Below are 22148 nucleotides of genomic sequence, written 5' to 3'. Positions count from 1 at the left end.
GCAGCTGGACACTTTTTCCACTGGCTTAGCAAACCGGTCGGGACGGGAGCCGGACCATCCCCAGAGGCAGGGAGCTGCTGTGTCAGCAAAACACTGCTCTTAGCTGTGATGGATATTTTCTTCTTCAGGATAGAGTTGTCCCCCAGTTTCACTGGCCTGCAGGTATCCTCTAGACCTGGAGAGTATTCCTTGGTGGGATTCAAAGTACGCTATCTCAGGTAGACCTTCACACGCAGAGGCTGGGGCTTGGAAACAGTGGTAGAACTAGTTCCAACCCCATAGGTGGACAGTGTTCAGCTTTGGTTTGGGTTTTTCTTTAGAAAAACAGGCTCCTCGCCTCATCTGACCTGTAAAGAGATATTTGAATGAAGGTTTCCGCTGATGACTTCTCCTTTTTCTCTCCCTTTTCTTGTGTTACGATCTCACCACAGTGCTCAGCTATGGCATTCACCATCGTTGCAACCTCGAATAAGGGTCTGGTATATATTTTCTACTGTGCTTTCTGAGAAGGGTTACATGGGCAGCTTCAGAAATATTTTGGATTGTGGCTCCTTGGAGCTTTTCAACAAATTGCTTTAAAAGCTTCTTCGTGCAGTACTTGATTTTGCAAATAAATACTCCTCAGTGAGGACCTGATGAGCGGCATTCCTCCCCTCCCTCCTCAGGGCCTGAAAAAGTGATTACGGGAGAGGTTTCAGTTTACTCTAGCATAGGTATAGGTCATACAAGTGTTGAAAGCATATAGGTGATGAATTCGCACTGGGTCTTGTCTTTTTTTTTGAACTATGTTGTATGTTTAGACTTCAGAAAGCTTAATCTTCTGTGAAGTGTGTTCCTTAAGGGTGAGGATTAGCATTCAGTAATTTTGATAAGTTTCCAGTAGCAGATACTGATCATTTTGTATCAGTCCCAAGGGCTAGGGATTGATTTTGGATGAGCTTGGGTAAGAATAGTTTTCCACTGAAGTCTTGAATTACGACAAGTGATGCGAAAGCCTAGTGACACTGTCACAACTTCAGATCACAATCTTTTCTTATCTTTCTGCTGTGGTGCTCGGGATTCCTACAGGAAGACCTTGCACAGGTATGGACTTATAGGTGTGTAGCCAGAGGCGTTTTGAGCCAGGAGGCAGAAAAAGATGAGTGTGTGCAGATACTGAATGCTTTGGGGCTCTCTTTTTCTTCTGAGGAAAAGACCTTCCCTCTAGATCTGCTTTCTCTGAGGGTAAGTACTTTGCTTTTCCCAAAGTAAGGAATTCTTCTAATAAAGTGGTCTGGCTGTCATCTACAAATGCGGTTTGATGCCAGTGGAAAATCTGACATGATGATTTTGACATTGGGATTGTATTGATACAGATATTTGAGGCCGCAGTGATTCCCTATATGTGTCCCTTAGGCTTTATAGTTTGGTCTTGAGATCTGTGGAGTGTCTGAGCTCTCTGTGCTGCAGGAGCTGATTCCTGCATGACAGATCGTGCATGGTGTTTTCCCACCCCAGAGGAAATATTTCCAGTGGAATTTTAATGATACTGCCTGAGGCTTGCATTGGGGAATAGCAGGTGGTTGTTTTAAAACCTTATCCGAATTAAACTTTGCAGGATCCTATTGGGAAGATAAACACAATCAGTGTAGCTGTGTGTCTGTGTTTAGAAAATTAGACTTCTGCCTTTACAGATGCAGTGGAAAGACTGGTTGGAGACAAGAGTGGGACTGTGCCAGTTCAAAGGGACATCTTCCTCTAGTGTTTCTCCTAAAATTCAAAACCCCCTTGCATATCTACTCCCGAAATCTTCAGCATCTTTCCTTTCTCCTGCATGCTGTGCAGCAGCGTGTGCTTTAAAACACATTTGAAAGTATAATTTCAGCACTATGGGCAACAACTGAACTTAATAGGCGCAAACAACTTGTATCATTGATTACATTAGTTCTCACACTGCGTTAATTTAAAGCTTCTGCCACGTAGTGTTTTTGCACAAGGTAACTCTTGAGTGATCCCCCGAGTTTTAGAGTGTGGTCACAACACACATCTGTCCATCTCGTGTGGAATAAAGCATCAGGAATAGGGCAGTAAACATTATTTGAATTAGTGTCCAGGTCAGGGCACTAAAATTTTCCTTGGTGGCAGTAATACAGAAGTGATTGGACTAACAGTCTCATGTAATCTAACGCACAGGTGCTGTATGTGTTTGCATGGTATCAGTTCAGCTCCCCCATAGTGAGCCATGTGGCCAAAATGTGAAACTTGTGTCCCTCTGTGGGGAATTCTGTGCTCCCAGCCGTGTTTGTGAAGCTGGAGCTTCATGTTTATCCCTATGCCAGCAGCCTTGTGCTGGTTGCTCTTTCAGGAAACACTTTATCACATCTTGGAATAAAATTTTATTTGAATATCAGGGGTCAGCCTTTAGGGAGGTAAGAAGTTTGATCTTCTCAGAATAACAATTGCTGAGAATAAATACAAATTTCCTTCAGAAAGGTACAGAGAAGGCTAAAGCAACATGTTCTAACAGTGCTGCATGAAAACCCCGCCAACCCTTGGTAGTAAACTGTTTGTAACAAAAGTATAAGAACAGAGCTTTATAGCCTCAGGAAAACTTTGTAAATTAAGCTATTGTGAAAAAAGGCTTCATTTGCTGCTGGGAAAGATGTAAAATTGTGTATTGTGGACTTGAAGCACTGTGAAGGCGGTGGTGTTCCTGTGTGGTGATGGTGATAAGCCAGGATAAAGTTGTGAGCGGTTCTGTCTGCTGAAGGTGGCAGAGGGAGGCACTCCGTGATTACCATGGCTAATTGAGGCGTGAGAAGGTTTGCTCAAAAGCCTAGATCAGAGGTGGAGGAGCTCCTGGAGTCTAGAAGCAGTGCTCCAGCCCTGTGATGTGGTTCAGTCACCACCCTGCCCTCAAACCAGTGTCCCAGCGCTGGCACCATAGCGCTGCACGCCCAGTATTCCTGGAAGCTGGAATCCTGACTCTCCTCTTCCTTCTCACCACCACACTGGTTCTGTGCAGCCGCACCAAACCCTGCTGTGTCCCCAGAATGTCCCAGCCATTGTGTCAGGTGGGAACTGCAACCGCTCATGGCCTTCGGCTGCCCCCCCTGCCCCAGCTGTGGTGGCTGGAGCTGTGACCTGCAGGGACAGGTAGGGCCGTGTGTCGCTCGCTGACTGTCCGTCCGCAGGCTGGACGTGGTGGTGAGCTCAGCGGGTCTGGCAGGCGGCCGCGGGCGTCCCAGGGGACATGGCTCTGGTGCTGTCCTGCCATCACGGGAAGAAGCCGTTTCCTGCAGACATCCAGCATGTCCTGCTGCTGTGCGCAGTGCTCGGCGTGACCCGTTCCACAGCCTCCAGACCTTTTCTCTTCCCTGAATTGCAGGCTCCGAAAGCTTCTCCTGGAGATGCATAACTTTGTGTAGTGAACTTAATCCCTGCTGACTTCAGGTAAGCCTTTTCACACCTTTTATGGATTTCTTAGTGTGTTCATGTGCTGGTTGAAAACGTTGATATGATGCTTGAGGAGATTATTTGAGGCAGCTTCTCCCCTGCTTCGTGAAGACAAGCAGAGAACAGAAGAGGCAATGAGATTTAGAATTTGCGTTTTCTTGAAGTTAAGTTGAAATCAAGGTACTGCAAACAGGGACTGTCCTGCCCTTTGTGCCTTGGCCACACATACCTGTGTTTTGTGATGGGTCAGTCAGCTCAGATCCTGCTGGAACTGCAGTTCCCCACCAGCAAGTGGGAGCTTAGAGAGCAAGGCTGGGTGCAGAGCTCATCCCTGCGAGTGTCTTTTGGACTGATGCAGCGTGTGGCTTGGTCACTCCAGCTGTGAGCCCAGAGCAGAGTGCTTCACATGCTGAACTCCTGTTTTCTGGTCATATATGGGAATTCAGGCTGTCAAGTGTTTAGGGGTGGTGTTCTTCTTTAAGCAGTGACTTAAGATGATGATTCTCAGCGAGTTCTGGGCAGCTGACTCCAAGCCCTGTTTGGGACCAGCAGCCCCGGGCTGTGCCAACTGGAAAAGGTCAGCTGGAGCTGGAGCTGCAGGGCACAAGGGGAGGTGTCTGGTTTGCAGCGAGGAAGAGCCGCCTTGGTGTCGGTAAAGCCGATGGCTGAGCTCTGCAGCATGAACTCAGCCAGGAGCAGACACCTTTAATTTCCCAGCTTGTCAGGCTCTGCTCCACGTCAGAGCAGACCCAGGCATGTACAGAAGCTTGTAAGCACACGGGGCCACATCTCAACAGGGCAGAGAAGCTGTCTGATCCCCACTGCGAGTGGAGGAAGAGTCTTGGTGGGGAACTCGGTGATAGAAGTCAACTCTAAGGAAAGGGTCTTGAGGATCAGCTGGAGTAACTGAAGTGGCCAGTGTCCTGCTTGGGCTTTGTGGCAGCAGCCACCTGAGCTGATTTGCAAAGCACTTTCAGAGGCAAACGGCTGTTCTTTTTACCTCGCCTGTCCTCAGTGGAGAGAAATTACCTGTCAGCAGAGCTGGGAAGTTATTTTTCTTCCTGAGGTTTGGTTGGGAGGAGCACACGTTTGAACTCTTCTGGGTGTAACTAGTTAAAGATCCTTCTGGAACAGAAACAACGCAAAACATTGCTGCTCCCCATCTGGGTGGTGATCCTGAATGGAAGCGCAGCCATTTGGGGAACGCGGTTCCCCAGCAGCAGCTGATGCTGCCGAGCAGACGGCGTTATTGCTCTGGGGTTTTATCTCAGGCTGGTCTCCTGGACTCAAACAAGTTGACGATGCAGAGGCCATTCGTGCAGGAAAGAGTTCTTGCAGCAGTGTCTCGTTCCATTTGCTGTTGGCAGGCTTTAAACCAAGCCCTTGCATGGAAAAGTCACATGAGAAAAGCATTTAATGTATTTTTAGATGTCTTTTAAAGTGGCTTAGTGACTGAAAAGAAACCTGCGTCAGGTCACTCGCCTGTTTGCTACAGTTTGCCCAGAAGTGCTCAATTGGACTGTTAATGTGGAATAGATCCAGTCGGAGACGTGTGCTGTGAGGGAACTGCAGTGACGGGGACACAGCTGGTGCTGGGAGGTGACCCTTGCTGTCACTGTTTTGCTCAGATGCTGCTTGGGACAATAGTGGGAAATGAATGGGAGATGTCCAGCTGAAACCAGTTTAGTTCCTTGTTCACTTTACCTTTTGGAATTGTTTGGGTTTTCCTTGGTGACGGATTTTTGCAGGGTCCAGACTTGGCGTGCTCGGCTGCTCAGCTGGTTCGAGCTGGTGCTGCTGGCAGAAGTGGTCCTGCCTTTCACTTCTGCTGCTGAAAAGAGAAGTGGTCTTGCAGACCACACATCCAGCCAGGAAGCCAAGCCAGATGGAAACTGCTCTCTTGTTTGTCTCTTACTGGTTTCTTTAATGTGTGTCTGTTCCCCAGTCGCTTCTCCGTGTGGCTCTAACGCTTGTGCCAACACAGAGGGGACAGAGGACTGGGACAAGGGACTGTAAGTGCTTCTTCTGGAAGGAGCATCAGCTTACAGGACCGTGAAACTGGTTGTGATGCTTCTATGGGTCTTCAAACAGGCCAGGGCACGTCTGCCCTGGGAGGAAGAGTCAGGGAGAAGGTTCAGCCATTCCTTTCTCTACAAAAGGTTTGAGTTTCCAAGTCCTTGCCACCACGGGAGAACATGTGCTGCTTGTGGGTCCTGTGGTACGTGATCTCTTGAGATCTGTGTTGGCTGTTGAATAGGAGGAAAAGTGCACTGGAGTAGGAAGGAAGCATGATGCACTGCACTGCCCTGCGCCAGCGACCCGAGTGTCACTGTGGTCCACACCTTAGGTGGTGGAAGTTACTCCTGTGGAGCTTTGAGCTGAGATCCTGGTTTGAGATTATTGGTATGTCAGTTATTTGGTGGTTATTTGGTGGCTGGGCTCTTACACCAGTGCCTACCAGGTAAAGAAAAAACTTATTTTCAGGAGTCCTGCCCTTTCAGAATAAGCTAAAAGTATGGGAAGCGATGGCAGGTGAGGAGAGCAGGGGCCTTGAGAGAGCAGCAGTATTTGTGTAACAGCTAACACAAAATATTAATGTAAATAAGACAAGCTGTGATTTGTACCTTGAAGCATCTGGTGAAGTGACTCTTCAGGTGGGACAAGAGAGCTGGAAAGTGCCAGATCAATCTCCTTGTTCTTTGAAACAGTTTTGACCGTAAATGATGAAAGTCTGTGTATAACGAGGAGGAAGCCAGGCAAAACCTGGAAAAGGTGCGCTTTTTTCTCATGTATTTGCTGGGATGCTTAACAATGAGAAGAAATAGCTGAGGGGAGGCTATGGCTTTCTCATCTCTTGAAGTCTTTGGCTCAAGATTTGCTTTAATCAAGTGGGGGAAACTTTAGGGACCTATGTAACTGGTCTCTCTATATGCTAGCCTTGAATGTGGTGTGAGCATCTTTAAGAACATAATCTAAAATACAAACGTTGAGCTTTTCAATATGACCAGCTAAACTAAATGTGTATTTAGCAAGCAAATTTGTTTTTCTTGTCCCTGTCGCTTAAAATGAGTGTGGCAGTGCTAAGAGCTCTTCTGAGATGTCACTGCATCTCGCCCAGAATCGCTGCTTAATTTATGCTGCTTCAGTTTGAGCCTGGGTTTCTGGAGGTGAGTTTTAACAGTGGAAGCAGAGCCGGCGCTGGAGCGCGGGCTGTGCGGGGGGTGTGCTGGCAGAGGTGGTCTCGGGGGGTGACACAGAACAGCGTCTGCCCCGGGTTGCCTGTGGTTAGAGCCATAGTGAGCTCTGGGGCTGCGGCGGAGTGAGAGGAGGCGGCAGCAGACAGACAGACAGACGGACGACTGCGTGTCCGCTGTCCCGCTGCCTTGTAGGGAGATGTGCCGCGGCCCGGCCCTCTGCACCGGCTGCTGGACGTTTCTGGGAAGGCTCCTGGGGCCGCTGGCTCCTGTGAGCTTTGCCCACAGGGCTTGGGCCGTGTGTGTCTGGTGTTTTGCCTTGGGTGCCTTTTAGTGCACGTATAAATACCAGCAGGTTTCAGATGTGTTGCAGATTCTCCTCTGCTCCTTTTTTAAAGCCTGAGTCATAAATACATCGGTGCTTGCTTGAGGGTCCGGCTGACCTGTCATCAGAAACGATGTAATGATTAAACTGGGGGTTGTGGTGGTTCTCCTGCCATGCTGCTCTCCTAGGTCTTGTTTTTCTGTTCCATTCAGGCCTGAGCATTGCAGGTGCCATGTGAGATACATTTAGGCCCTGGGAAAACGTTAATTTAGCAGAATTTGCTATAAAGCAATGTTTCTTACGGTCAATCAGACCAGCCACAGTCTCTCTTGTTCTTTTGACGCAGACGCTGCTTCGTGGGAGCCCGTCCTGGCTGCAGCACAGCTTTGCACTACATTTTACAGCTGATGCTCTTTGGAAGAAGTGTCACTTTAAAAGTATCCAGCCCAGAAGGAGCACAAGATGTAATTCTCATGAAGAGTTTGGGTTTCTTTCTGTCTTTTTTTTTGTCCCCAGAAGGATGATAGTTTCTATGAAAGGGAAGCAGCGCCTGGCCTTCTGGCCTTTAGCCCTGGGTGGGAGATGGGCTGTGACGGTGCGTCTCTTCACCGCGGGGCCGAGCTGGGTTTCTGAGCCGCTCCAAAGAGTGCAAAGCGCAAATCAAGACATTCCTTGCACGTCTGGGATTTTTATAGTTAACCTGCGAAGCTTTTGTGCACGAAGCAGAGGTCCTGGGAAGGGATGAGAAACAAGCTATTTTTACTCCATCACAAATAGGGCTTGGCATGTTTATTTTAGACTCCGGAGCCGCTCAGACCAGTGCGGGGTTTTTTTTATAGTCTTCTACTGTTACTATCAGATTAAAAAATAAACTTGAACTCTGGAAATCACAGGAAAATAGGGTGTCCTGATGTACTTGCCTCCGGTGAGGCTGCGAGGAAGCTGCAGGGGGGAGTTGGTGGTGTTGTCTGTTGTGCAGCGTGCTGGCCTTGTGGTCTCCTGTGTATCTCGGTCTTTGAGCCACCAGCTGACGATGGACCGTGTGCCCTTCTATTGCGTAAACTGCCCCGCGGAGAAGTGGTTGCCTTGCTGGGTGTCCTGACTGGATTTTTACAAGGCCCCCAGCTGAATGATTTGCAGAGCTCTGGGAGCAAGAGCAGAGCTTGGCCATCAGGTGAGTGATGCCTTTGCCACCTCCTGCTCCTGAGAAAAGTCGAGTTGCCAGGTCACCAGCACAGCTTTAAATAATATTTTTTGCTGTGGAGAAGTTCACTAGGCAGCAGGAGGTGAAATTAATGAGACCAGCTCATTTTCCTCCTGCCACCGGAGTCTGAAAGAGGGAGGATTTAGGTCAGTCCTGCTTGAAGGGTGGGAAGATGCGAGGTGGCCCCATCCCCAGCCCCGCGTGGCCGGCTCTCTGCTCTTGCTGATGTGGTGTGGTTGGGGAGTGTCCCTGCAATTGCAGGTGTGCTTTACTTTACACAGGCACTTCAAACTTTAAAGCTCTTTATCCTGGTTTATTATTAGAAGCTATTAAAAGCGTGGCCAATGGGATGTTCACGCCGTGGTGGTGGCGTGCACAATTTTCAGTGGCAGGTCGCAGCCTCTTCGTGTCGGGCATTGTACAGACGTGTAACACAGCAGCCCAGATCGCGTCTGCCCACGCCGGCTTAACCAGGCTCTGTTGTTTAACTGAGATACCCAGACCTCCGGCCAGGAGATCCTGGCTGAGTCCCTGGCTGATCCAGCCCTGCTGGGGTGCGGCTGGAGATGTAGCTGATGTGAGAGACTGTGATGTTAATTATGAAGCAATACTCTACCGAGAAGCTGGTAGAGTTATTGACTGTCTAATTGATTCACTAATAAACACCACTGATACTAATTTACGATTAGAGCGTTTTGCACACTTACAACTTTAAAGCTAGTAATTATTACTGCTAAATGTGACAAATAGCACTGCTGCTGAATAGCAAATCTGTCACCCTTCCCTCCCACACCATTTCTGTTAGGGTGCGAGTCCGGTCCTGTTTGCCCTCCCACAGCCAGTCTTCTGGACACAGACTGGGTGGAGAGTCCAGCAGGTTGTCCGGGGGGCTCCCCAGCATCCCGGGGGGGTCATGGCTGTCCCCAGGTGCACCTGCCTCTACCACTGAAAGACTGACCCTCCTTTGTCCTTTACATTACACCTTATTCGCAATTTTTTCTCTATTTCAGGACACATATCTTCATTGCCTCATCCTTCCCTTTCTCTGCCCAGGCTCCCAAGCAACAGCCCCTTATTCCTTTGTGCTCATCCCTTTCAACTCTGCTACATCCGTACTCAAACCTGCCGTTCCTGTCACTTGGAGCTCTCAGCCTGTCACGGCTGCTGTGTTCATCCTGGCGCAGGTGGCCTTGCAAGTCCCCACACCCCAGAGTGCCCCGACAACGTGTGACACGCGTTGGGTACCCTACACCTGAGACAATTTGCTCCACTTTAGCCTCACTCCTCTACCTGTATCCAATTAAGCAGTATCTTAGGTGCAGTCTGCATACCGGTGTAACAAATTAACATTTTTCACGGTTTTTAGGTTTACCGGCATGCTTGCCCTGGGGCCGCTGCCGTGGCTCCCTGCCGAGCTCCTGGCTAGCCCGTGGCCAGCAGTGTTCCACCAGGACCTCCTCCTCGCAGCTGCCCCTGAAGAATTTACAGCCAGAGCTGTAAGGATGGCAAAGGAGATAGAGGGGCCACCCAGTCCCTTGCTGTTGAGTGGTCAGGAGGCTCCTCTAACCGGGTTTACCGGTGACCGGCGAGGCAGCCGGCAGGGAGCTGCCCGCCCCGGCAGGCACATCTCATCAGCAGCGCTGGCAGAGGTGACCGCAGGACCTTGGGGCTTTTCTCCCCCTTTCAGTTGCATCCAAGAGCCTGAAAAGCAGGAGGTTTTGTGGTGAGGGTTGGTATTCCAGCTGGGTCGATACCTGGTTGACTGAAAACTGGCATTCAAAACTAGGTAAGGCAATTGGGCTCGGGGTGTCTGGTCTGTTCTCCAAAGAAAACACATGCTTGGCCACAGCCGTGTGTTTTTTGATTTAAGCAGGCCTGGATTTATTTGCAAATATTAATACTTGTGTACTGTAAAGCCTTGGTGGAAATCTGTGCTCTGAAGGCTCAGCCATGTCTCGTTGCTATCTCTGGTGCACAAGAACCCATGTCCTTGGGAAGCTGGAGTGGCAGAGCTGGGCTGCAGGATCCACCTGTAGTCCTGCTGTTTGCCATGCTTTGGACCTTCCAGAACCATGGCTGCTGTGTCTGGGTCTTCCCTTTCTGCCTGTCAGGCGAGAGCGTTAGATATCGCTGGGTTTGGGCTGAAGCAGCTCATGGGTCTAGACCGATTTGCGGGCAGGGTACCCTGGTTAGGACGCAGGAGGATCCGTTCTCCCTGCGCACGTGGCTTTGCCGTGTCTTTAGAGGAGGAGGGTGTCGGGGAGATCTGGCACGTCCGCGGTGTAGTTGGCTTGTTACGTGCAGTGCTTGTGTCCTGGCAGCCACGCTCACCGCCCAAACGGAGCTCCAGCAATCGCTGCCAGATATATGTGCTGGGGTTTTGTCAATGCAAAACCACCTAGTTCTAGAGAGAGTTCCTTTGCATGCAGAATTACTCATGTATTTTCTTTTGCTTATTGACCTGCAAAAATGGAGAAAAAAAACCAACCTAGATTTGAAAATAAAACCAGTGTTGTTGATTTGTAACCAAAGATGTGTTAACCCACAGAACTCGGGCTCCATGTGTTGGTAGAGACCTAATGTTATAATACAGAATAAAGGTGTTTGTAGAAAAGCACCTGAGCAAACCCCAAAGATGATCCTGTGCTACAACGTAGGTAACATGGCACAGTTTTAAAAATCAGCAGCAAATTTGGCTGGCAGCCTCCAGGTCTAAAATTTGAAGCATTGCCCTGCACTGGACTAATATAATAAGTTTTGAAACAAAGCAACTTAAAATACTTATTTATAGGAAATATACTCAGGGACTGGTCTGCAACTGTAATAATGCTTTAAAATATCCCTGGAAGAGTTGCATGGCTGGTCAGTGCATGTTTTCCAAACTCAGTTTTTGACTCTTCCAAATGTTTCTGTTGATCTCTGGGGCAGTTTTTCCCCGGAGGGCTAGGAGGGATGGTGTGTGGTTTATGTCCCATTTTGCTGCACTGGTCAGCCTGGCTTTTCCCCTCCTGGTATCCTCAAAGCTGTCAGGTGCATTTTTGTCAACTGAACGTCCCCAACGGGCATCTCTTACCACTTAAATAATCCTCTCAGGAAAGAGGAAACCAGAGGGTTGGGTGAGAGTGTCTATCACTTGCAGCTTCCAGCCCTGGAAGGAGTTGAAATCAATGTGTTTGCTGCTCCTGCAGAACAAACAGCCTCGCGAGGACTTTGGCAAGCGGAGCCGTCGCTGCCTTTCCGAGGCCGTTGTATAGTTTGCTTTCTGGGACAAAGGCTACTTAGACATCTGGATTGCCTTGGGGATTTTAGGGGGCACATAAATTATTAGTTTGCTGTGAATGGGGAATGACTTTGATTGCTTTGTGACCGTGCTCTCACCAGCTCTCTGCTGCACGGGCTAAACGCACCATCTCCTGCATTGGAAGGAGAAACTGCAAGCGTGGAGGCTGTTTGCTGTGTCCTGGGAACAGCGGGCTGAGCAGACCTTTCCCGACCTTCTGGTGCGTTGAGAAAACATGCTCGTTTTATGGGCAGTTAATTTATAGAAAGTTCCTGTTTAAATTTCCTCCCAGAGCCGTAAAACCGGAGGACAGCTGCACCCACCAGCCAGCTAATCAAATGCTGCTCACACCTGGCTCGCCCTCCCCTTCCCCTCACTGCTGTTCACTTTTGGCTGCTTGGTAAGAAGAGCAAGTGGGGCAGCTTTGGGAAATACCCCGAAAAACTGGTTGGAAAGCTATTCTGTGCATGGGGGTGACTGGCTGGGGATCGCGGTGCTTGGGGTGTCTTGCCCACAGCTTTCTGGGATGGGATTTTCCCCAGGATAAGTCAGATTTTTGTATTGTATTTGCCCTGGTTTATAAAGCCTGGTTTATAAAGTCTGAAAATACAACCGCGTTTGCATTTTGCCCTTTTCCAGGCGTGGGGAAGCTGCGTTTATCTCCTGCTGCCTTCTCCCTCCCTCCCCAAGGACTGCAAATCAGCAAAAACTCATCGACTTGTTTGTGGTTGTGTTTGTGCCTCTTTCAGTGAAGAAAATCACTTTGAGAAGGGTGCTGGGGCACCTGAGCTCCAGGAACGCTGCTTTGCCTTGGCTCCATGTGGCAACCAGGCTGATAGGATTTCAGCATGGGTATGTGCTCTAATAAATTCGATCCTAATAGCTAATTTTGATCTAGTTTGACAGGGAGGTCAGATCTTAAAGGCACTGAGCTTTTACTAGAGCTCCTCAGAGCCGCTTTTCTCTCTTCTGACAACAAGCAGCTCGCGTTCCACCCCTCTGCTTTGTGGGTTCGCTGCACTTGTGTGGGTCTATTTTCCTTCACCTTCTTGCTATGTTAAAACTGACTTGAAGAAAAGGAGGAACTTCCAGTTCATGTCCAGGGCTGAAAAGCAGAACTAAACTCCTGCTCCTGCACTCCCAGAAATATCTGTTGGGGCTCAGAACAGCTGTCCTGGCCGGTCCCGGCTGTCCCCGCTCGTCAGCCCTCTGCTGCGGGGACGCAGCGAAGCTTCGCCCTTCGGAAAGGCTGCCGTGTTTTCACCCTTATCTCCCTTGTGTTCTAGGGGTGGCTGAAGGGTGCAGCCAATGACTTTGGCATGAGCGGCTGGAGGGTAGAGAGACGTTTCTGGAGCCCCCTGCTTTATGTACCAGGAATTTAATAGAGGTGTGATGGCAGGAGTGAGCAAAGGGGAGCGCTTAACGCCCGATATAAGTGTCTGAACCTGTGAGGGCTCCTGGAATAAACCCCTTCAGCCAGTTCCCCCATCTGATGCAAGAAAACTGCTTTTGGCATGCTGGGGGCCTGAAATCACTTTGATTTGTTTAAGCTGGGGCCTGTTTCCCTTCCCTTCCCTTCCCTTAAATCTCCTCTGCAGCAGTTGATAAGCAGCCGGTCCCTTCTTGGGGAGAAAATGCAGCAGAAAGAAATGCCAGGAATGTGAACAGCAGGTGGGGACTGGCAGATGTACTTATCAATCATGGCAGGCTGACGGAGTGGTTTATTCCTCCAAAGAGCTACTGTTTGCCTCCGGCTTGGTTTGCAGTGTCCTCTCCAACCCCCTCCAGATAAGAGCAGGGTAGTTTTCCCATTTTTTTCCAGGGGCAATGCTTGCTCTGTGCAGGACTCCCTGTGCTCCAGCAGGCCAGAAGAATGGGGTGGTGGAGGCAGATCCTTTAGATCACAGCACCATACCTATAAATAATGTATTTGGGATGGGCTTTGGGAAATCCTGCTTCCATGTTGCCCAAGGAGAAGGCAGACTCGATTCATTAATTGAATTTGCTGCACTGTTGCTTTTCAAAACATGACTTCATATCTCAGAGGAGTCTGGAGTTATTTCTGTGGTCAAAACCCTGTTTTAAGGTGGCGATGCTTTGAGATGACCCGCGGTGACAAGCGAGAAGACTGTGCAGCTCTGGATTGCGGAGCTGCCCTTGTAGAAAGGGGAGCAGGAGTGGGTCATTGCGGAGGGGTCTGAAGGATTTGGCCATGGTGTGAGTGCTTCTCAAACTTGTTTTTTTCTGTGGCTGCTCCTCATTTTTTAAGCACCTTGCACTTCATATGGAGATGCCTTTTTGTAGCAGGACAACCTGATTTACATGAAATAACAGGCTGAATGGTGAGAAGCCTTTATCTGTTGATCTCTAAGCAGCTTTCCTGTGTTACAAGCAGAGCAAACCTGCTGTCCCAAATGACGTTTAGGTGTTTTTCCCAGCCTCTAAGCTTTCATTCTGGCTGATGTGCTTGTGTCAGAATATGTGTCACCACAGTGCTTCAGATCCGTTCCAGTTCTGTGTGCTGGTCCTTGCAAAACCCAGAGTAAGCCATAGACTTATAGATGATGCAGTTAGCCCTGTTTTGCAAGGCTACTTCAGCTGGTCTGGCTAATGCTGTTGTCTACAGCGCTTCAGGGCACCCATCTCTAGTAATTTGCCTTGGTAGGGACATTGCTGATGTAGGTAGTTGATATCTTTAGAGAAAATGAAGGCACATCTGCCCCGAGTTCTCTTATCAGGTTTTCTTCAGATTGTTGCTTGTTTTTTGTGAAGGAGCGGTGTAAGAAAGAAATAGCTTTCCCAAGGAAGAGGAGCAGTGGGAAGAAGGGAGCAGTCAGTACTACGGCATGGAATGAAGACCTTGGGAACACAACTTTTCGCAGCAGCAAAATGTGATTTTCAAACTCTGCTGAGACAGCACCATCTCACCTAGACAGGGCTTGTATTTGGGAGACGCCTCCTGCAGCTTTTAAAGTAGTTCAGATTCTGGAGCAAAGGCAGTGATACAAGCAGTGACGGTAATCAGGGTGTCATTTGCATTGCTACCTGGCTGCGTTCTGGGGAGCACCTTGCCCAGGGATTGAGCATCAGCCAGAGGCAGCACCTGCCTGTGCCCAGCTCTGCAGCCCTGGATCAGCACAGGGGGTGTTCCCCTGGGCTGGATGGTGTTCCCCTGGGCTGGATGGTGTTCCCCTGGGCTGGATGGTGTTCCCCTGGAACTGCCTTCCAGGGGAATCATGGTCTGTCGGCCGTAACCAGGGAGCACACATGTCCCAGTGCTCAGCACATTCCCTAGAAGTTGCCTTGCAGTTCCCTCTTGCAGGACTTCCCAAATTAATTCCCATTTGGGGTGGGTTCAGTCTAAACCTCTGGGCATGGGGCTGCCTGCTTTAGCTGCTGGGGCGGTTTTTGCTCCAGGCCTGCGTGGGGGAGCCATGAGTGTTTCTGTATCACTGGTCACACCATCTCTGCAGAGACCTGGCCTGACCTGGAGATGCATTTAACTCTTGAACTTAATGCTCACGCTTGGAATTTCCCATGCTGCATCCCTCCATCAGGCTTTGTTTCAGCTTTTCAGCAAAAGCAGTTCAAGCATTTCCAAGAGTTAAAGGATAAAAAAAAAAAGCTTTAGGTTGTCAGTATTTACAAAACCAAACAGAGCCTAACTGCTTGCATTGAGAGGTGCTTGGTCTGGCACAATGGCTGGGAGGTTGGCAGCCGCCAGGTCTGATCACAAAGGATGTGCCATCTTCTCTCCCAGCAAAAATGCCCCGTATCTCATGGATCTTATCAAGTTACAGGCGCCTGGAAGGCTCCCAGTTCACCTGTGCTTTGTAGACTTGATCTGCCCAGTTAAGGTTTTCAAAGATCCTGTCCAGGGCCTCCTTCAGCCCTGAATGGCTACGGGTGAGAGGGAGGTGCTGCCCCGGGCCACCCCCAGAACAGGGACCCGGATCCCTCTCCAGGGCTCTGCCTGCTCACAGCCACGGGTGGGTGACCGACCTGCCTGTCTCAGCAGGAGACAGAACAAAAGCTGCAATAGGAGCGGTCTGTGATGCTCACTGTGACCAGCTCATGGATGATCTTGGTTCTCAGGTATTCTGACATTTTTAACTCATTATTTGCAAACTTGCTGTTTTACGTGGTTTTTTTTATGTGTGTGTTACTTAGAGCTACATCATATGTTATTAGGAGAGGAGGGTTTAGGCTCAGCCTACAGCAATGAGCAAAGTTCCTGACTGGCATAAGGTCTTGAGGAATAGATGAGCGGCAGTCTGTCCCTGCGGTGGAAGGCACTGCTCTTATCTTTGAAAGTTTTTGTCTTGTGTGGTTTTTTTAGAAGATGCTTCAGTTCTGTAAGCTAGTTTGGTTTGCTCTGGACTTTGCTGCAGTAGGACAGTGGAGGCCTTTGGAGGACAACACTGAACTTACAATTATGTTTGGGGAGTCCCAAAGCTGAATCATTCTTGATCGTTATAGCATGCTTCTCGCTGCAGCTGCTGGCCAGCTGTTGTGGCTGTTGTCATACATGGCTCTGGGAAGCGCTGGGTACAAAACTGCCTGAGGAGTCCAGTCCATCCAGCAGAAAGACTGAAGATGCAGAAACGCTGCTCAGGAGACCTCGGCTGAGCTGGAAGAAAATGCTTTCTTTGGGGAGGCTGGCGAATGAGTCCTGGCTATCTGCTGCTTTAACAACCGCTAACTGCTTTGTGTGAAACACCTTGGAGGTGCAGGGGAGGGCACCCTCTCCTGGGCTGTGGTACAGAGAGAGTGTTGTGGTCCCTGATCAGAGACCTAAGTGAGCGCTTGGTGACTGTAACTAGTAACCTAGGTTATTTTTGGCATAGTGTCTCTGCTTCATAAGGGAGGGACTGAGCTGCTAAAACCACATTTTCCCCCTACAGCCCTTTATTAAGCCCAGAAGAGGCCCAAGTACCAATCCAGAGTTGCACTGAAGAGCTGGGCTGCTGTGGAGCTGGAAATAAACCCTGGCTGCAGCCTAACGGGGTTTTTTGTTTTTAAACTGTAAGCCGAGCCCCTCCAGGTGAGGATACGGTGATTGTGGCCAAGCTGTGTAACTAGCTCTGCTGAATGGCTTCTAAGTCTCCTGCCCACATCTGGACCGCTCTGCATCCTCCAGATGTGGCACAGTGTGCAACTGGGTCCTGCGGGACCAACATGATCTCAGTTGGGACCTTGCAGGTTGTCCCGAACCTGCATTCTCCTAATAACGATAAGCCAAGGAAATACTATATAACCACCAAAGTAAAACATAAGCCAAGTGAAACTTTGGTGCAGGTAGTTTGGTACCTAATGGCTGGGACTGGAGTCGCTCCCCCGCTCTGGAGGCTGAATGAGACATCAGCAGTTTGTTTCCTTGCATCTGCTGCAGCACTGTGAAGCGAAGGAAAGTGAACACATCTTCAGAGTTTCACAGCCTCACTGCAACTCTAAGGCTTCGTTTTTCCTTTGGCACGTGAGCCCTTGTTCTCATGCTAAAATTCTTATGTTCTCCTGTGCTGTTTGATAGCAAGGAGCCGTCAGGTTTTCCGAGGAGTGTTTCAGATTTACTTATATCTAAGAACAGTCATAGGAATGTGTGTGAGCAGCCAGGAAAGTCCAGTGGGTGCTAGTAACAGTATGCCCTCCTAAACTAATTAGCGGGATTTGGACATTGCATTAGTAATGAAGATCAGAGCAGAAATCAAAGCAGGAGTGACTTGGGAGCGTGTATTCAGAAGAACAGGCTGGCAGTGATTAAGGACGAATGTATTTCTCTGCTGTTAGAGCTCTCAGGAACACTCAGGACTGCTGTGGCTGGTTGTTGGGCTGGAAAGTGGGGTTCTCCTCGTTTCTCTGTGGGGTCAGCACAGCCTGTGCCCAGGGCTGGGCTGTGTTCTGCGTGCCTCACGGCAGAGAAAGGGACTCTGTGGGAGAAGAGATCAAAGTAATTAAAATATGGGCTGTTGCAAAGGGTTACGAAGTCTGAGAACTCCTAACTTGGCTAAGAAATGCAGGCATGAAGGGGAGAGTGGGTTTTAGGTGTCCAAAGCACATGTGAGCAAGAAGAGACGGTGCTTGGCTCAGAGAGGCTCGAACTGGTACTAAACCCGAGTGCTGGTTTAATTTTCCTTGTTGACTCAGAATGGCATCCAGTTCTGTTTTCCTGGGGCATAAACTGGAGCTGTGATGACTTGGCCCCATTCCTGGGATTCTTGCAGAGGGAGCTGGTCAGTCATCACGTGCTCCACTTTGCACCAGGAAGTTGGTACAGGATTTGTCCCATGCTATTCCAGTTTTTTTTCTCTTTACAACCTAAAATAACGTTTTAATCTTCCCACTTGAGTGGGAAGGACGTGGCTGTTGCCGTCTTCTGTGTCGAGCTGTGAGTCCTCGCTGCTGTCACGTGGGGAGCAGTGTGATGTGGTGTCAGCGTGCTGGGAACACAGGAACCGTCTTTCGTCTTCCGTGTAGAAACTGCAATGGCAAGTCAAAATAAAGAGATGCAGCCTGTGCTCATACTATTTGTAATACGCTGTAATTTGGGGTTTTTTTCCTCTTAAAAACATGTTTCCGAGCTCTCTGACCTGTACAAGATAGATTGCTGGTGAGGAAGGGAGAAATTACTGGATTTTTCTGCTGCGGCAAAACCTTGGGACCATTTTTTGAGTACTGATACCAGATGCCATGCCAGCTAGTTAACTGTTGTAAATGTGTTACACTATGTGGGCTCTGTGGCTGCTCACAGAAGAAAACCACCAGTTTTCCTTGTCTTGTCCTTGCTGTCTCTCTGCCTCCCCCTTTTCCTGTGAGCACTTAGCCTTTACCCAGTTTGTCCTTGGGTCCCAGTTCTAAATCACTTGTCTGTCTGAGCAGGGCAGTTTGATCCAATTTTCAAGTCCTTTGGACTTTCTTGTTTGTGGAATTTGGGTGCTGGGGATGCAGGATGTTTGTGTTGGAATTGCTGCAGGGGGGTTGTTTGGAGCAACACTGGAAACTTCTTTGCCGTGGCAGGTGCTGTGCTGCTTGCAGAGAGGGACACGTTACCCCGCCGTGTATTTAATCAATCATGCTGGTTTTGTGCATGTCGGGCTTGTTTCTCTCACTCTTTTGGCCAGATCCTGAATACACTGTCTCTGGTGTAAGAAAAGTTAGTGTTTAAAAAAAGAGGCCTAAAAGCCACTGATGCTCCTTACAGCGAAGCAGTCTGGTCTCGCCTCGAAATAATTCAACTTGTCTCTTATTTCTCAATACCAGAGCAGGGTGGGGAGAAAAGCTGGAGCCATCTCTGCGTTGGTGTGATGAGCAGCTCCAGCCGGATTCCCCGCTCCTGGCTGAAGCCAGTAAGGCCATGGCCAAAGCCAGCTGAAGGTTATTTTTTAATTATGCAGTGCAGGTAAACAAGGTAATTTAGCTGAAAGATAATGCAGTGAAATTAATGCTGCAGGAATGCGATGCAGACTCTGTCTGTCTTGTATTTTAAGGTGCTCATCTTTGCTCTTTTGTGTAAATCAATGCTCTTGCACTGGAGCAGTGAGGAAGCAGATGGACCTGTGGAGCCACACTCTGTCGCGCTGCCTCGGTGAGATGGTGCTTTCGGATTTACTATGTGAATGAAAGGCTGGCCAGCTCAGGCCAGAGGTTATTGTGAAGAGCAGATGGTTTTACTGAAGCAGTCCAGCTCTTTGCTGCCTGGTTTCTAGCAAGAGGAGGAGGCACCCATAAAAATGTGCACCTGCAGGAAAAGGTTATCAGCTTGATGGTTTTTGGTGACTCCTGAATTTCTGCAGGTTTAAGGGAACGTGCTGCTGATATTGAGGCAGTTAATTCCTCCTCCAGAAGCTTTCTCTGCCTCTGTGGCATGGGAGCAATGCTGCTTCATTTTGCTGTTTTCCCATTTTATGCTTGATGGTTAAAGTTAGAACGTTTATATCTCATTCTGCCAAAAAGCGTTTAGAACAGATTTCCTGAGAAACGTGACAAGTTGCAGGTCGGTGGCTGATGCCCTGGCTGCTCTGCGCTAATCACTGGGTGGTAAACATATTTAAATGAAGAGCTATGGCAGTCCTGCTAGCTGAGTAATACATCAGGGCTGAGCAACTCCATGAAGTTGGATCTTAATGCCTTGGCTTGGAGTTGTAGGGTGGGGCGGTGAGGCTGACGGATCGGCGGGATGTTTCTAAACAGAATGTGCCTGCCCTTAGTTACGCTGCCACAAGGAATATAAATGATGCTGCATACGTAACCGAAGTGCTGGAAGTGGCTTTTTGGTGGTGTTACTTGCCTCGTTCTGTGTGTCCGCTTAATGTCAGCTGGTTGTGCTTTACGTCCCTTCGGTGGCAGCCGCAGATCTCGTGCCCGGCAGGTGGGGGAGAGATCCTGAGCCTTTCCTTCCAGCCCTGTGCGTAGTGCTGGAGCCCTGGTGCTGTGACATCAGCCCATAGGAAATTATGCTGCTTAGACACTTTCAGTGACCTTCTTGAAATATTTCATTATCTGAGGAATTTTGTGGAATACCCAGAAGGTGATTAGAACCCCTTGGAATGTGGCCGCCTCTACACAAAGCAGTCCAGCCAAACAGCATTTTGAGGCGACTCTGGAAAGTGAAACCTCATCAAGATTTTTTTTTTTTTTTTTTAAATTTTATTTTATTTCCAGATTTGGGTTTGGTTCTTGCAGCCCTGGGGCTGCAACACCTGCCCACACTGCCTGCTTCAGCACTATTAGCAAAGCCCCTGCTTCCTCGTGTGTCCTAGGGAGGCCCAAGTGCTGTTCTTGGTGCATCGGGCTGTTCTGGTGATGAAAAAAAGACTCTGCTCTGCCATTGAGTGGCCAAAATGTAGGTGAGAGTCCTGCTGCAAGCCCTCTGGCCAGGCCCAGGTGTATTGCCAGAGCCGGAGCCTCCTGTTCCTTCAGAACAGCATTTGAAAGTATGATCAGGTTTCCTAAGAGGCTTTGCAGGGCTGCCCTGCCAATCAGTCACCTCTTTAATAGCTTCTGCTTGTTAATTTGATAAAAAGAGCTTTATACCTCTATTTTATTAAAAAGGTGGCAAGGTAGCTGGGAGAGTTTTGGCTAACGGGTCACACCGAAGCTCACCTCTCTTGTGTGCGGCTCGTGCAATGTGTGATGTGCTCCGAAAGCCAAACTGGCAGAAGCTTCAGTGAGATTTCCTGCCTTGCCAGACAGGGGAGTTTATCCCTTCATGTCTTTCTCCTTTTGTGTGGACTATTTAGTGCTCGGTAAGACAAAATGTCCAGTGGAAGCTTCCTCTTTGATTAGGATATTCATAGTTTCTCATCCGTGTGGGTTCTCTGAAGCCTCATAGGGGGTTTTGTTCAGCCTTTAATTCAATTAAGAAATCAAGCAAGAGATGCAAATCTTTTTAGCCTCATTGGTTTCAGCTCCAGAGAACATCTCCTACTTATTACAGCAGGGCAGCTTAGCGAGCAAGTGTTTTTCTGGGCTTCAGCTGAGATTTCAGGTGCTGCTGGAGGCTTGTGGATGGTTTTGTCCGTTTGGAGCATGGTGTGGAGCAAGAACTGCAGCCACCTGTTGGTGCCTTGGTTTTAAACCATTTCTGGAGCAGAACCTTCGACAGAAAGCTGCTTTCCAGCCGGGTGACTTCTCTCAAAGGCTGTTAGCTGGTGTGAATGGGACGTGAAACAGCCGGTGGATGGTGAGTACTGGCAGGGGACAGGGCACACGGTGGTGACTGTCACGCCAGCTGCTCTCATGTGTCCTTCGGTGCTCGCTGGGGAGCGACCTGCCTGCTGAGCACCGTGAGGTGGGCTCCGATACCACACAGTCCTTGCGTTTAAAAATGACGTCTCGTCTCTTGCTTTGTGCTGCTGCTCAGGTGCCTCAGCTGTACGTTCTGGCTAGAGATGCTGAGGGGTCCTCTACCTACCTCGTTACCCAGACTTTGTTAGACAAGGTTTATTTTGCTTTCTGAGAAGTTGTCATTTGTGCCTTTCACAGATGGGGGTGGCTGAGATGCGGTCTGGGCTCGGGGTGCTCGGGGAAGGCGGAGGCGGGCTGGGCTCATCTTGGTATACTGGAGGACTTTATTTTGGTACGGAAATCCACATTAGTTTTAAAACTATATAAAACAGCTTTGTCCCTGCAAATTCACATGTAAACCAGTTGGACCCCTGTGTAAATTGTTTCTAGAGAGCCCGGAATCAGACTGCAGCAAACACAAGCTGTTATGGCACGGTGAGCCCGCAGAGCTATGGCGAATTTATCTTGAGTCCTAAATATTCCAATGATTCTAGCAACTAGCGCCCTTCAAATCCGAGTGCGGTGTCACAGGGATTGCTCTGCCTTGTGTGCGCTAACCGGCGAGGTAACTGTCTTGTGGTCAGAATTACGAGTGCTCCGGTGTCCCAGAGCAGTGCTTTGGTCTCACCTCGGTCGGGCCAGCCCGGGTGTCCCCTGTCCCAGGCTGTCCCACAGGGCAACTTCTGCTGAAACGCTTCTGTAATGCCGCTGCCTTCACTTCAGAATTAACTTCAAGCAAATTCAGCAAGATATGATGCTTCCTTGACAAAAGAGAAATCTAGAGTCAAAAGTACCTATTTTATCTTGGTGCCTTGAGTTCTGTTTTTTACTAAATCTTGGAAACTGATAAAGCATTTGTATGCATGTATACATACATGCCTGTCGTGTTTGTCTTCAAAATATGCATTTTTACAGCATTTGTATGGA

The 22148-nt window shown here is 49.1% G+C and overlaps 1 protein-coding gene across 13 annotated transcripts in view; it reads left to right on the top strand.

Moving 5' to 3' along the window:
* The window catches only part of DAG1 (dystroglycan 1), a 49987-nt gene that overhangs the window by 4699 nt on the left and 23140 nt on the right, over positions 1-22148 (top strand). The window contains exons 1-2 of one of the 13 annotated variants that reach the window (XM_065074991.1): positions 11545-11658; positions 12188-12290. The exons of 5 other annotated variants lie outside the window; for them this stretch is intronic. The gene's annotated coding sequence lies outside the window, so the exon portion shown is untranslated. Of the gene's footprint in view, positions 1-3367; positions 3433-7884; positions 8129-9796; positions 9945-11544; positions 11659-12187; positions 12291-18721; positions 19021-20923; positions 21118-22148 lie in introns of those variants that run through there. 7 more of the 13 variants (XM_065074992.1, XM_065074994.1, XM_065074996.1 and 4 more) reach the window with 7 other exon arrangements.

Source organism: Columba livia, chromosome 10 (genome assembly GCF_036013475.1).
Source record: "Columba livia isolate bColLiv1 breed racing homer chromosome 10, bColLiv1.pat.W.v2, whole genome shotgun sequence".
NCBI classification, from domain to species: domain Eukaryota; kingdom Metazoa; phylum Chordata; class Aves; order Columbiformes; family Columbidae; genus Columba; species Columba livia.
Note: the sequence above shows the minus strand (reverse complement) of the source record. Positions and strands in the feature narration are given on the sequence as shown.